This window comes from Chamaea fasciata, unplaced genomic scaffold (assembly GCF_029207755.1).
Source record: "Chamaea fasciata isolate MVZ Bird 193981 ecotype frontalis unplaced genomic scaffold, bChaFas1.0.hap1 SCAF_3, whole genome shotgun sequence".
Taxonomy (NCBI): Eukaryota; Metazoa; Chordata; class Aves; order Passeriformes; family Sylviidae; genus Chamaea; species Chamaea fasciata.
The window spans coordinates 55,377,748-55,391,733 of NW_027094088.1; positions in this window are offsets into that span (position 1 = coordinate 55,377,748).

Below are 13,986 nucleotides of genomic sequence, written 5' to 3' on the forward strand. Positions count from 1 at the left end.
CAAAGTCCTAAAATATTAATCAGATGCTTCATAGCTTTCAAGATGGGTTTGGGAAGAGTGAGACACAGAAAAGTTATTTTTTTATCATTCATGTAGAATGGTTTAAAAAATATCTACTGTGTTGTAATGCAGTTGTCTTATAATGGTCTAATAATCTAACTGATACAATTTGATATATCTGATGACCTGGGAACTGGAATCTAATGTGTAGAATTTTTTCACAATTGTATGTATTGTCCAAGTATTTTTATAAACACCTACTGACCCACACAAAGTAAAAACCCGAGATGATGTTAATAAACAGAATCTCAGCTGTATGGTAAGCATTGTGGTGACCAGAACAGACCAGGCTGTTTTCAAATTTTTGGTTATTTGTTATGTAAAATTAAGTCACAGAGCAACCACAAAAGAAATAAGTACTCGTGCAGTGAGAATCTTGAAAGGATAGAGGGGACACCTATACCCAGTGAATGCAGCTACTTCATAAACTATGAAGTTATGAAGGCAGCAGCTTTGAGCTGATAGCTCATGTGGGACTGGGCACTGGTCAGTGATTCAGAATACAGAAATCTGACTGTTTATTGGATTTGTCCTCAGCTCTCTCTGCAGAACTATCGCATATCCAGCTTCTGTCTCAAAGCCTGTGCCTACACTGCTAATTGCAGTCTAGGATGGATAGCTGACAAAGTTCAGACACTTGAAAAATCTAGTTAAAGCGGCACTAGCAAGAAATTTCCCTTATTTTACATCTGCTATCTATAGGTCATCTTGCATCCTGCAGTACAGACTACTCAGAAACTGAGAAATGCACTCCTGAATTTTCTTTCTTTTTTTAACCTAAATGGCTCCTGGAGATATTTACCACCAAATATGTTCCATACTCCTTCAGCCATTGTCTTAGCTCTTCTTAACCTGCTTCAGTTGGTCAGTAGCCGTCTAAGGAAATCGCAACTGTTGTTTCAATAGCAGTCAGTGCTAAAATACAGAAGTAACATGGCTTTCACGTGGCTGTCTAAGATTTCAGCTTTATCTAGCCAAGGTATCACAACTCCTGTGGGTGCAGGATTGCACTGAGAACTTCCTTTAGTTGCCAAGACTCTCAGTTTTTGTTAAGAGTCCTGGGTTTTTTCTCTGCAAGCTAACAAACAGAAGCCTGAGCTTTTGCACCAGAACTTGATTGGCTCTGTACTGAGTTCTTAGAATAGAAGCAGGCCTGACTGGAAAGTTACCACATTCCAGGGATCATTCCCAATCATACACTAATATGAGACTGTCCTGTTACACAGAGCAGGTCACTCTAATTGTATGAATGAAACTAAATTGGCCATTTAGCCTCAGAGCCAGAGAACAAGCCCAGGAACTGTTTCTTTCCAATACAGGCACATCACATCTCTTCAGGAAGGCCTCTGCCTTTGGCCTGCATTCTTTCTTCTCAGGAATATGATATTAACCGAAGGAAACTGTGTTTGCTGAGATTTGCTTAACGATGGATCCAGATCATCTCAAGTCAGTGACGTGTTTTTGTTAGCTTATGTTGTTCCCTTGATATTCGCCTACCACAAACAAGAACACTGCAGATTTTTATGGTTCCTTCTAGTCTGTTCACAGCAGAGGAGTAGGTTTTCAGGTTGTATAAATGAACATGTGCTTGAAGGATCCAGTTAGTAACACACTGCTTAACAGTTATTCCCCATGTCTAATTTCAGACCAAGATTTATCAGCTTTTAATATATTTAATGTTTATCATGTTGACTTTTGCCATGTTTATTCTAGAATCTCAGTGTTGTATTCACTAACAGAAGTCAACATATTTACATTGACAATACCATAAATTGTCTATATGATATAAAGTATTAATATAACCATCTCAAACCCATCTCAAATATATATAGTTTTAAAAATTACATTTAACATAACTCATGTTGAATGGCTTTAACTCTACTGAGTTCACTCAAGTCCTTCATGTATTTATTACTATTAATATTCTATCAAACCTGTGGGACAATGAGGTTATGATTTATGTTCAATATTAATTTTTTATACATAACAGGAAAGAGAATTGTTTGAACATATTTTTAAAGAAAGTGTAAAGTTTAGGAAAGGTGAGTGGCTCATATCTGTTTGAGGTGATAGGAAAATTATATATCTTGTATGACCTTCTGCTGAGCATTTTTCTTGGTCAGGTATATAATGCTGTGGCAAATACAGTGCCCTGGTTTCATAACAATGTGACATTTCAGGAACTTCTAAGAAAACAGAGAATCCAGAAAGATGAAAATAGTAAAAGAGGAGGTGACTACTCATCATCATATTATTATTCTGAGAATCTAGCAATTTAGCAAGCACTAAGAATAAATAGAGAGCACATTATGAAAAGACTATTCCTGTCCTTCCAGATTTTTGGGATTTAGAACTAATAAGTGCTTTTTAATCATACTGTCATGTTGTCTTTTCTACAAGCTCACTTTTCAATCAGCCACTAAATTACCTTTGCATGCTAAGCCAACAGCACTGCTTTTCACAGAACAGAAATGCAGATACATTTCAATTAAGTAATTAGGGAATCACGTAACAAAATAGTGGCAGATTGAGTAATTAAACATACAGGGCAAAATTCTTGTTGATTTCAAGGGTTAAAACCTGACATTAAGAATCTTGTCTCCTACTCCAGCTTCCCTATTACCAAAGTAATGCTCATCTATAAACATCAGAGAGAGCTTGAGATCCAGAAAATCTCCAGATCCAGACAGTCTCCAGGACAAAATTGGGAATTTGCAGCTGAATGAGAAGTTAATCTTTCTGATCAAATATTCTTACTCATTTGAAGATGACCAGGGTAAAACTTCTCCAGTATGCTCCTTTGAAAATGTAATCTGAATATCAATATGAAAAATATTAATTAGGGCCATTAGAAAAAAAAAATTGCTCAGTGAGCAAAACACTGCAAAAACATGAAGATTTTGCGTGGTTGAGCGATGTAGACCTGCATTTAGAAAATGAAGAAGAGAGAATAAAAGCATTTGGCAAGTAGCATGGGATACTTTCTGCATATATGTATCCATAACTTTCATCTCATCAGTTTTTTAAAAAGATATGGGATTTTGGGGATCCATTAAACCCCTACCTCTAGACTCTGAATTTTAGCAACATTTCAATCTTGGATGCAATCAGAACTATTGGAGATACTTTACTCAGTCCATATCAGTCTATACTTTATATATGCTTATGTATATATTTCTTTTAATTTAGCCTCAGATACTTTGAATTAATTGCCTTCTGGTTATCACTGTGAGAGGACACACCCATAGGCGGTGGAACGAGTTACCACCAGTCACCTTCTCCAGTAAATTTCCCATTTATTTCCCATCAGAAGTATGCTGATGGCCCAAGTAAATGTAATCTACTTTATTTTGTAAAGAAAAGAAGTAAGTTACTGTACGTCCCTTGAAAGATGGGGGAGATGTCTCCTTGAATTCAAGAAAATATGGTGTAAAAGAGCTTTAATGTTAGAAAATAAATGTTTTCAGAAAGCGTAATGTATTGCAGATTCAGCTACAGATGAGACACAGTTCATAGGGGTTTTAAGACTCCAAATACTTAAATTGCTATTAATGTTCAAGACATTTTTCCATTAAATTGAATGGACTTCTATGGCAGAAACTATTCTTACATGAAATGCTAGTCATCATTCACATTTAAAACGTAGGATTGTAAGGCTCTGTTTAGGCTCTGTTAAGTAGAAATTGTTCTGCTGGACAGTGAGATCATACACAAAAAGGGGACTGAATGCCAGAGACACCTTTATTTTGACTGTTTATTATTTGGTGAGGTACTATCTGGAATAATCTGAAGACAGTATTTTATGTTTTAAAACTAAGTTGAGTACTATTCATACAGCAGACTGACTTTTTTTTTTGTTTGTTTGTTTTGTTTTTGTTTATTCCACATTAAACCCTGAGCTGTTTAGGTGAGATACTGTTTTAAATTGCGCTACAGTCCTGTCCACTGAGGTGGAGAGTGTATCCAGGAGGGTGCCAAGAAAATCAGCTGCTATTGAACCAGGCAGGTAGTGTGTGCTCAGCAGCAGTCTGGGTTAGGCAGCTGTTAGGCATGGCTGATTCCAGCAGGTGCTACAGTAGCAATTTTAGGAATATTGGAAAATAGGTATGGATGCTGAGGGAAAAACCCTGGCTAGTTTAATCCCAAACTCTGTCTATTTCCATCAACCAGTTCTTACTTTTTCTTTTCTTCTCTTGATCAAGTTGATATTAAGAGCAGGAAGTCTTTTTTGTTTTGTTTCGTTGTTGGTTTGAATTTGTGGATTTTTTTTTTTGCGGGGGGGGAGGTGGAGGGGGGTTGGGGAGGACCTTTTTTGGGTTTTCTAATTTCATTTGGTTTGGTGGGGGTTTTTTACTTGTTTGTTTGGGATTTTTTTTACATCTGTTCTTACCCGGAGGCTGTTCCAGATCTCCTGTTGAAAAACTTTCCCTTATTTCTAGCCACATTCACTCAAAGACTGCTTATTCTCCTTTTACTCTTGTGCAATGATCCATATTAAATTGTTCTTCCTCCCTTCCATTTTTTCACCTGACACATGCATATCCCTCCCCTTTAAACATTTGTCCCAGAAACTCTCTTTAGATCTTTAGGACATGAAAAAATGAAGAGAACACTCAGAATGCAGAATCCATATCTTGTGGAACAAGGGGGCTCAAATGTCCTGGCAACAGCTCTCCTCCCAGTCACAAAATCCCTCCTCCAGCCTTTTCCCTTCAAAACTCATCTGTGGAGCTCCCTGGAGTAGGAAGACAATAAAGCCTGTGTGATTGGTCCATAAGCCTTCTCTCCTGTTTATGTAAGGGGGATCCCTTGGTAAGGAGTATTCAAGGTGCAGCTTACACCTGTAGAACTCTTAGAATGTGCTGCTTGAATTTCAATGCTGTGTGACCCAGTAGGATCCTGGCTGTGAACAGTGGCAGCAAAACACATAAGGTCACATGTATAAGTAAAGATTCATCTGCATACCTACATAAGCATTGGGGCAACCTAAATGGTTTTTTGTTGTTGGGTTGGTTTTTTTTTTTGGTCCATCATCAAAATACAATTCCATGTTGATTCGGATACTAAATCACTTCAGTATTAGTGTATCTCAGACAGAAAGACTCTTTCAGGAAACTGTTCTGTATGTTAGGTAAAAGTACTTCTCAGTCTTGGTATCCTGTGGAACTAGATAAAGATGTAAAATTTTAGTGTAGACATGTACTAGTCTAGAAGAGAAGGCTTCCAGCAGTAGCAACTGTGTTGCAAATGCATTGGTTCACCTACATGAGATCACACAGGACAAACAAAAATGTCATAATTTTGATTTGCTGTGCATGACTCACCTTCTAAAGAAAAGCCAGATCACAAGAGAAAATTAAACATTTGTCAAGGAAATGAAGAATCCGGGCCACTAAAATGAGTTGGTGATTGTTGATGATTGTTCTCAGACTTCTGTTATGTTGACCCATTTGGAGACTTGAATGGAAACTGATCATTATTCTTTATGAGGGTTTCAGAGTCACATTTAAAAAGTTGTTTTTAGAGTGAAGGAGAGGTTTGAAGTGACGATAACCATGCTGTATCCTTTATTTCACTTGTTAACATACTACCTGTTATGCGCTGTGAAAAATAGTACTATCTCAGGACAGGCACTTCACTAGGAGAAAAAATTTGTCTGCACCCAGGCCTTTGGTGGCTGAATAAGGATCAAACATTAAATGTGATCAACAGGCAGCTCTGCCTCCTACGCTCTCCCGCAATTATAACGTTCAGTTTACTTTTTCTATTTAAAAATAATTTAATTGTTCAAACAAAAATAAAACCATTCAGAAAATGTCTAAATTTGGCTTTCAGGCTCAGATTTTGAATGCCTGATTTTCACTGCTTCTGAGTGATGTATAATGGAAATGGAAAGGTCAGTGCTATTAGCACATTGAAAACATTTCCATCCACATCTCCTTCCTGTGAGATGTTGCACGGATGAAATACCAGCAGGCAACATGTGTCACGTGTATTATCTATGTGTGTCAGAAAGCTGTTCCCTGATCAGAAGGAGCAGCACTCCTAGGTCATAGGTATGCACACACTTTTTAATAAAGGCAGTATGGAGCTCAGAGACTCCCAGAAGCATGTAGGGACAACCCTGAGATGGCCTGGCTGCCCAAGATTAGCACGTATCTTTTGAGGAGCAGTGTATGGTCCTGCATCAGGCACTGCACATCCCCCCGAGTGCCTGAGCCTCCCTGGCCCTGCTGCTGTTGTGATGCCACACACAGGCACTACTAATCTTGTCATCTTGCACTCCAGAGAGCAAACGGTTCCTCAGCACATGTTTATTCTTGCTAGGACTCAAATCTGCAACTCCCCAAAAGGAAAATTTCAGGTGTGTATTTAAACAGAATACTGTTAGCAAGGATATCTAACCTGTGTCAGTCTTTTCTCGAGAAGTCATGGGTCATAGCACAATTATAGCAATAAGGCTGTAAGTTAAAGTGAGGCCAGAGAGAGAAACTTCCAGGAGTTTTGAGACATTTAGGTTGTCTTTGAGAAGCATTTAAAAATATTCTCCATGAAAGTACCACAATACTTGCCTACAGGTCTGCCCCAGTGAGGAAACATTAGCCCAAATCAGTAATTGCAAGGCAAAACTCCTTCCTGCATTTCCCCTCAGTGAAACATGAACTCAGGCATTCACCCTAGCAGAAAAATCTGCAAAATCTTACTTTTTGACCAGACATGCAGGTGGTTCAATTTAATTCTCACTAGTTCTTTCCACAAAGCTAAAAAAAAAAAAAAAAAATCCCTGAAGGAAGAAGTGCTTGAGTCAGCTCCACAGAGAACAGAAGTTTATCCTATTCACTAACTGAGATGAATCTGCTATTGAGATGCTAAGTGTTGTATCATTGCTTTCCATAGAGCCGTTCCCTAAGATCTAAAGAACTTTTTATGGCACATTTATATTCATTGTGAGATTTTTGCCCCTGGCTCTCCAGCTGTTTCCTTGCTTACATCCTGAGGCAAGAACTGCTGAACTTGGGGAGCAGGAAGACTGAATTATTGACAGGGACAGACAATTTTAGAGTGTGTACACCTCAGCATTGGCTATCCAGATGTTCCAGGTGAAGGGACAAATCTCAAGAGCAGAAGTAATAGCAAGCAAAGACTGAGAGAACACAGAGAAGTTTAAAAGAACCTTCAAAGTCTAAAAGGGCAAGAAGCAGACATAATAGTGAGACTGAAATCTCAGTAGATAGCAGTGAAGGGTACTGAGTGTAACATGGATTTGGATGCTAGTTAGAACTAGCAAAGAACAGGTGAATTTAAAGGCTACAGTGATAAAGTCTGGAAGTATGGAATAGCAGAGACTGACACTGAAAAATAAATGTGTTACAGTCACTTTTTAAAATATAAGCTGATTTCTAATGGCTTTTGAATATTAGAGGATGTCTGTAGCATTTGAGGAATTCAGTCTTATGAGGAGAAGTTTGTTCAGCCTGATTATTAAGAAAGATATTACAGAAATCCTGCCTTAAAAAAAGTGTTGAAAATTAAAATAATTCCTTTATGTGCAATAAATAATGGCATATGGGCAACAACAACAACAACAAATCCACACTAAAGCCAGGGGTTTTTTTTCTTTTTCTATCTGCAACTAGAATTTGCTCCTGAAACACTCAAAACTGTGTGCAGTTCAACTAAATTTCCTTGATCTAGAGACAACAGGAGATAAGAGCCAACAATTAGATGATGCTTCTATTCCTGCTCTTCCTTTCTGATCCTACACCATGGTCACAATAAGTAAAATGCCTCTGGCTAAGCAAGTACAGATGATCTTGAAAAGAAAGGAGATCAGCTTTCCCAACACTGTGCATTCAGTGGATCTGGAGATCTGCATGAGAAGAGGGAAGAAGGCAGATAACTTCTGATGCCAATGAAAGGTCACTCTATTTGCTGCATGTGACAAATCTACTGGAGGCGTTTCTTACCTGCAGCAGACTTTCTAGTACAAGACTGTGGTCCTGATGAGGAAGGTGGTGTTGAGTCAACTGGAAGTCTCCAGAAGATTTTATTGCTGTTATAGATAATTTGAAATTTCCTTGTATCCTGATCAGTACTCTTAGCATTTAAAAACTAATTTTATTTAGTTGTTTTTGTCTTTTTTTTTTTTAAAGAGGCAATTTTCTACTATCCAAAATTTCCCTAAAATTATTTTGAGCAATTCTGTTTATGGAAGAAGCCTAAATATTAGAGTAGCATACATATTGGCAGCACTGGTATCCTCTGGCAAACAGAAAGTGGCCTTTCAGTAATGCCATAAATATACATTCAGGGATCAAATCTAAGAACTCCATAATTCAGAGGATGCAGACATTTCTAATAGCCATCTTCTTAAGGAAAGCACTGAGCTTAGATGAGAATTAAAAAATGTGATTAAAATATTTCTCTGAATTTAAACATTTTCTGTAGCTCCTTCTTCCATGCAGCCTTCCAGGGTGAGGTATTTGTGCACAGGTGGAACTGGCCTAGCGTAGAGGAGGACAAGGAGGAATTTTTCTTCTTTACTGGTACGGCAATAGCTGCTGTATGCACCTCAATCCCAAATTGCTACATATTCCAGGCATCCAAACTAGGACTGAGTTGCCTTTCAGTCCCCTAGGAGGATTCTGAGTTTTTAGGAACAAACAATATCCCATTCCCCTCTCACCCTTAGGTACCCAAATTTCCCCAGTCAAGTGCATTGAGTGCCTATTACTCATGCTTGAAACCACATCCTGCTAACTAGGTCACAACCAGCTCTCAGCAGGACGTGTTGTCTGCCAAAGATCTCAGAGGAGCTTGGTCCAGAAGACACGCTGAGAGTGTGCTTCTCATTTTCTAAAAGAGCTGAACTCATCACAAAACATTAGGCACAAATGAACTATCATTCCAAAACACAGCCAGAGATTGAGGCTGGTCAGATGTAAGGTTTGGGGTTATTTCATCCCTCCTTCCCTCACCAAAACTCTTGCCATTTTCTCAAGTTTTCTTTCATAAAATAGAGGAGGAGTGTCAGGTTCAGCCAGGATGTGATACACCTAGGTTCATCCAATGTGGATCTGAAGGAATTTAGACCTTCCCCTCCCCACCACAAAAAAAGTCTGCCCTAATCACCAGTTTTTAAGATAGCCAAAGGCAGAAACAATCTCCACTGTTACCACTGACACTATGCTGTTTTGCAAAAAAACCTACCCAAACCCCCATCAAAAAATTAGAGAAATTATCCAGGGAGACAGCAGCGCACCCACCATTACGATGTTCACCGATGAGTAGGAACACCTTGATTTGTGCCTTTTTCTAAGTGCTAAAGAGTGTAGGAGCCACATTATTTAATCTTTGCAATATTAAATAGAAAGAAGAAAGCACATCAACCATCTCATTTTACAAAGCATGTTCTAGTCCATAATGTGGTTTTTCTTTAATGAATGACTCAGGGTCCTAAATCTAGGTGAGATCCATGGCTGTAAATCTCAGTCATTCTGCAGTCCAGGCTAGGTTCCTCCATCCTGGGAAGGACAAGGGCAAAGCACTCTCTTGGTCACCAGTCTTCACTCTGAGTTGTGCAGCATTTTATGCCAGTCTAAGTCAGAACTCTCTCTAAGCTCTCCTCTCTCCTTGCCACATATAAGTGACTGCAGTGAATCAATTTGGAGAGTTAATCCTCCCGACAGCTAATCATTGCTGCTACAGAGTTAGTTTTCTGCCACAAAACTACTTGATTCGTGTTACCACATGGTAGAAACACATCAACCAGAAAACAGGAGTTGAAGGACTGATGGCTTGAACTTAATTTGACCAAAGTTGCCAAGGAGCCTCATGCTTGGGATGCTGCTTTTCAGAATTCATTCTGAGGTGTCTTGTGTTTTCAAGGTATTGCAGATGCCCAGGTACTTTACACAAGGCTGTTCTCTTCTACGAGGGGGAAAAAAATACAAACCCAACAAAAAAACCTACAAAAATATACAAACACATGCACGCACACACACCTCCAAACCCCACAAAAACCACTCTAAAAACAAATGTCTCATAGCCTCTCTGCACCCAGAGCTGTCTGTTCTGAGTGGGAACAGCTTTGGGGAACACAGAACTCTGCACAGTGCACTCTGGAAGCAGATGGAGCATCACACTGGCTTTCTTATTTCCTCATTTTGGTAAAAGTGCACATGTAAACTGATTTTTTTTTCAGGTGTTCTATTTATTTGGCTCCAGTTATAATTTTCATGGTTTTGCTTGTGTTTAATATTTTTTATCTTACAAAAAAAAAAATCATATGCAATAAGACTAACTTATAATAAATAACTGAATCAAAAGCTAAAAAAAGTGGTCAACTTACCAAATGTTCAAATAAATAGAAAAATATAATTAGGGTGCACATTAAAACCAGCACAAGTCTAGGTGCCTACATGGGACAAAGACTAAACCTACAGTAAATGTTACTAAGAACAGACAGACTACCAAGTTCTCTTCAAGAAACTGAACATCCTAAAAGGTGTTTATCCTTGCCTAGAAGCTTGGCAGCTCTGTGCTTATCCTAAACATGTTATCCCATAGCTTCTTTCTCTTTTCTGTTTACTAGCTATACTACAATCAAGTGTCCTTAAATTTCACCTGGGTGAAAATGCTTACCAGACCTGGATACTGGGTGAACTGAAGGCAGACCTTTTCTAACCGTTTCGTCAAACACAGCTTTTGGTCAGGGCAAAGGTGAACTCTTCTGAGAATTCAGACAATTTTGCAATTGTTGCTTTCTGTAAAAAAAATACTTTTTTAATACTTTTTTTTCTTTTTACTTTTTCAAGTGCCATGAGAACATCAAACAAAACCATAAGGAAATTGCTTCCTGAGGTCAGGACCCGTGCTGATGGAAGCAGACTGTGGATGGATTTAGGAAACTCCACTTAACATTTCTGAATTATCTGTGAGTCCCTGGTTCCAGAGACCCATGGAAAAGAGAATGTTCCCCTAGTCCATGAAATTATCAGTATGACAGGTGTCATATGTGGGAGATAAAAGCTGTTGTTTAAAAGCAATTGTAGGACTGAAACAAATAATATACATCAGTTTTGATAATTCCAGACAGGGCTTCCTTAATACAGACAGGTACCTCCCACACAGCAGCTTAGAGAAATGTTAATAGTAAACTTTTACAAGTTACAGTTTTTCCCTTGCCATTTACATTTCTTTTGTATCCATCATTATCATCTTGTCCAAGTGCCTCAGAGTCTTAAAGATCTTCTGCTCAAGTCCAAGCTCAACTTTTTGATTATCTAATCAAAAAGGAAAGCTCCTTTCTCCTCATCCTCAGTCACTGATTCTTCCGCCTGGTTTTAGAAAGCCAGGTTCCTGATGAGCAGAAAAGGTACTTACACTTACATCACTTGCATCCCCTGTTAGCTTTGTATCCGCTACACCCCCTTTGATGCAACCTGCACACAAGGGAGAAGTCTGGAGCCACTCACTTCAAACCTGGAAAGATTTTTAAATCATATATATGTTTCATGAAATGGAAAAATTTTATGAGACTACCTGAAATACATGATTTCACAGCCTCTAGTATCCAACTCCTATTGAAAGAAGTAGTTTACTGAAAGACAATAAGCAACAATTTAGTCAGGTTTCTTAAATTCTAGGACAGTCCTCAGCTACTGGTTCATCTTTCCTCTCCAGTTTGTTGACTGTCTCTGATCAATGTGCTACAGGCACAAGTGGAACTTCCTTTGTTAGCTAGCTATTAAAGTCATGAATGGCCACCTGTTCTGGAAAGTTTGATGCTTACGTTCTTTAGTGGAATCTGAACAATCGCTCTTAAAATGCCTCTGGCCTATCTACTGAGAAACTGCCAGATGTGAAGGGTTGCAAAAACTGAGAAAGTGTTCACATCTCCATAACCGGATTTTCTATTTAGTTAATATAAACATTAACTCTATGCTGTTAGATTTTTATTTTTTTCTGTGAAGTAATGTTTTGCTTATATACTGGCAAATTTCAGGATATGAGAGAGCAGTGAAGATGAGCACTGAAAGACTAATAAAGAACTCTGTGGTCTGTTAGGGGAATGCAACAGCAGAGAATACTGCTAAAACCAAAGTGAAATAAGTGAGAGCATTTTTTATGCTAAATTAAACTTTAATTGTAACAATTGCACCAGGAGCTCAGAACTAATTTCTTCAGTTAAATAGCATGCAAGCATCTTTCTGTGAATCTAAGGAGCAGCCTGACCAATTTTTTTAAAGGTTCTCGTGAAAGTGACACAAATGGACAGAAATGGGAATAAATGAATAAATGGGGAAGCAATATTTCTATCCATTGCTACAGTAACTTAGATGGAAAAGGACACACCATTAAAAGTGAAAGAGTGATAAAAGCATATCACTAGACCACTAAGTTTGCCTTGCACTTTGTTGTAAAAGCTAGGGATCATCAGTCTGAGTGTTCTGAAAGCTTCTCCATTCATCAGGACTCAAAAAAGCAGTTCCTACATTTTGTTATGAGTCAAGCCAGCAAATGTTTTTAATGGGCTTTCAGGCTTGATTTTGGAATTACCATAGTGTCACTTAGAAGAAATGATAGCATCTGTCTTGAATATAGCCATCTCAACCCCATTACACCATAGCAATGCCATTAGAAGCAAACTGGTTTTCCTGTCTTCTCTGCCTATTAAATTATCTTCCCAAGTGATAGCATTCTTACCAGGAAGACTTGCCAAGCATGCCTAAAGAATGATTAACTGTTTATATATTACTTCAATTTCTCCATCTATTGCAGTTTCTTATTTCCTTTCATTTATGTCTTGAACATCACATCTAAGAACTGATTTGTTGCCCTCATTTGATAAAAAATACCCTCTGTTTCTGAAGGAAACATCTTGTAGTTAGTGTAAGATAGTTGGGAGATTATGGATTAGCAAGTCCAAATTTAAAGAAATTCATCTTTTCAAGAAACTATGGTATGTGAAGTATGTTGCTGGACTTGGGGTTGGGGTTTTGGTGTTAGTGTTTATTTTAAACATCATCCTTCAACCTTTCCCAAAGGAAGCATATTGAAGTAAACCATGTAAACTGCAAGTGTGCCCACAGGGTAATTAATGTCAGCTGTCATGAAGAAAATGTTCAAGTGTGCAGTGGTGTAGACCACTTAGCATGGGATGGAAAACTCTGAATCTCTTTCATATCGTTTTGGGGACCAAATATGACATGGTGCTGAAGAACAAAGTATTGTTCTCTTGAATTGAGTATTGTTCTCTGCAGCTCATCCTTCATAAACTCACCTGAACTAATGGACTTTGATAGCTAAACTACCAGAAAGGCGTAACTTCAGCAGGACACCAGACTGAGATTATTCCTGAAATCTGAGGTCAGTCTGTTGTAACTACATGGCTGCTGAACCTCACTGAATCAAATCAGTTTCCTGACATGGTGAAGTGTAAACCATCTTTCTTTTTGCCAAGTGGCTGTGAGCTGCTCACCTCAGCCTCACAGTAGATATCTCTGTGACTGAAGAATAAGCACTCACTGGATAACAAGGGAGGACAGAGAACAGAAAAAGGGACCTGAAAAAGCTGAGACAGCTGGCAGAACTGCTTTTGTAAAGGAAAACAAGGGGAGCACCTGCAAACCCCTGCATCATGGCATATGTCATTCTCTTGAGCAAGAGCAGGGAGTCAACTGTCCTCTGCACTCACCCAGGAGTAATCCTGACTCATTTAGGACACATGGTGTATCCAAGCTGTTACTCCGTTTTCAATAGAAGTAATCACTTTGCTTCTGCTTGTTCTGTAGCAATTCGATACCTTGTTATCAACCTTCTTGACTGTCAAGAAAATTAGTCAAAAATCTGAGTCCTATACCATTTGCTCATTCTTTGTAGGAGTAAAAATGCAAGTAAAATATCCATTCTGTTTTAGGAACC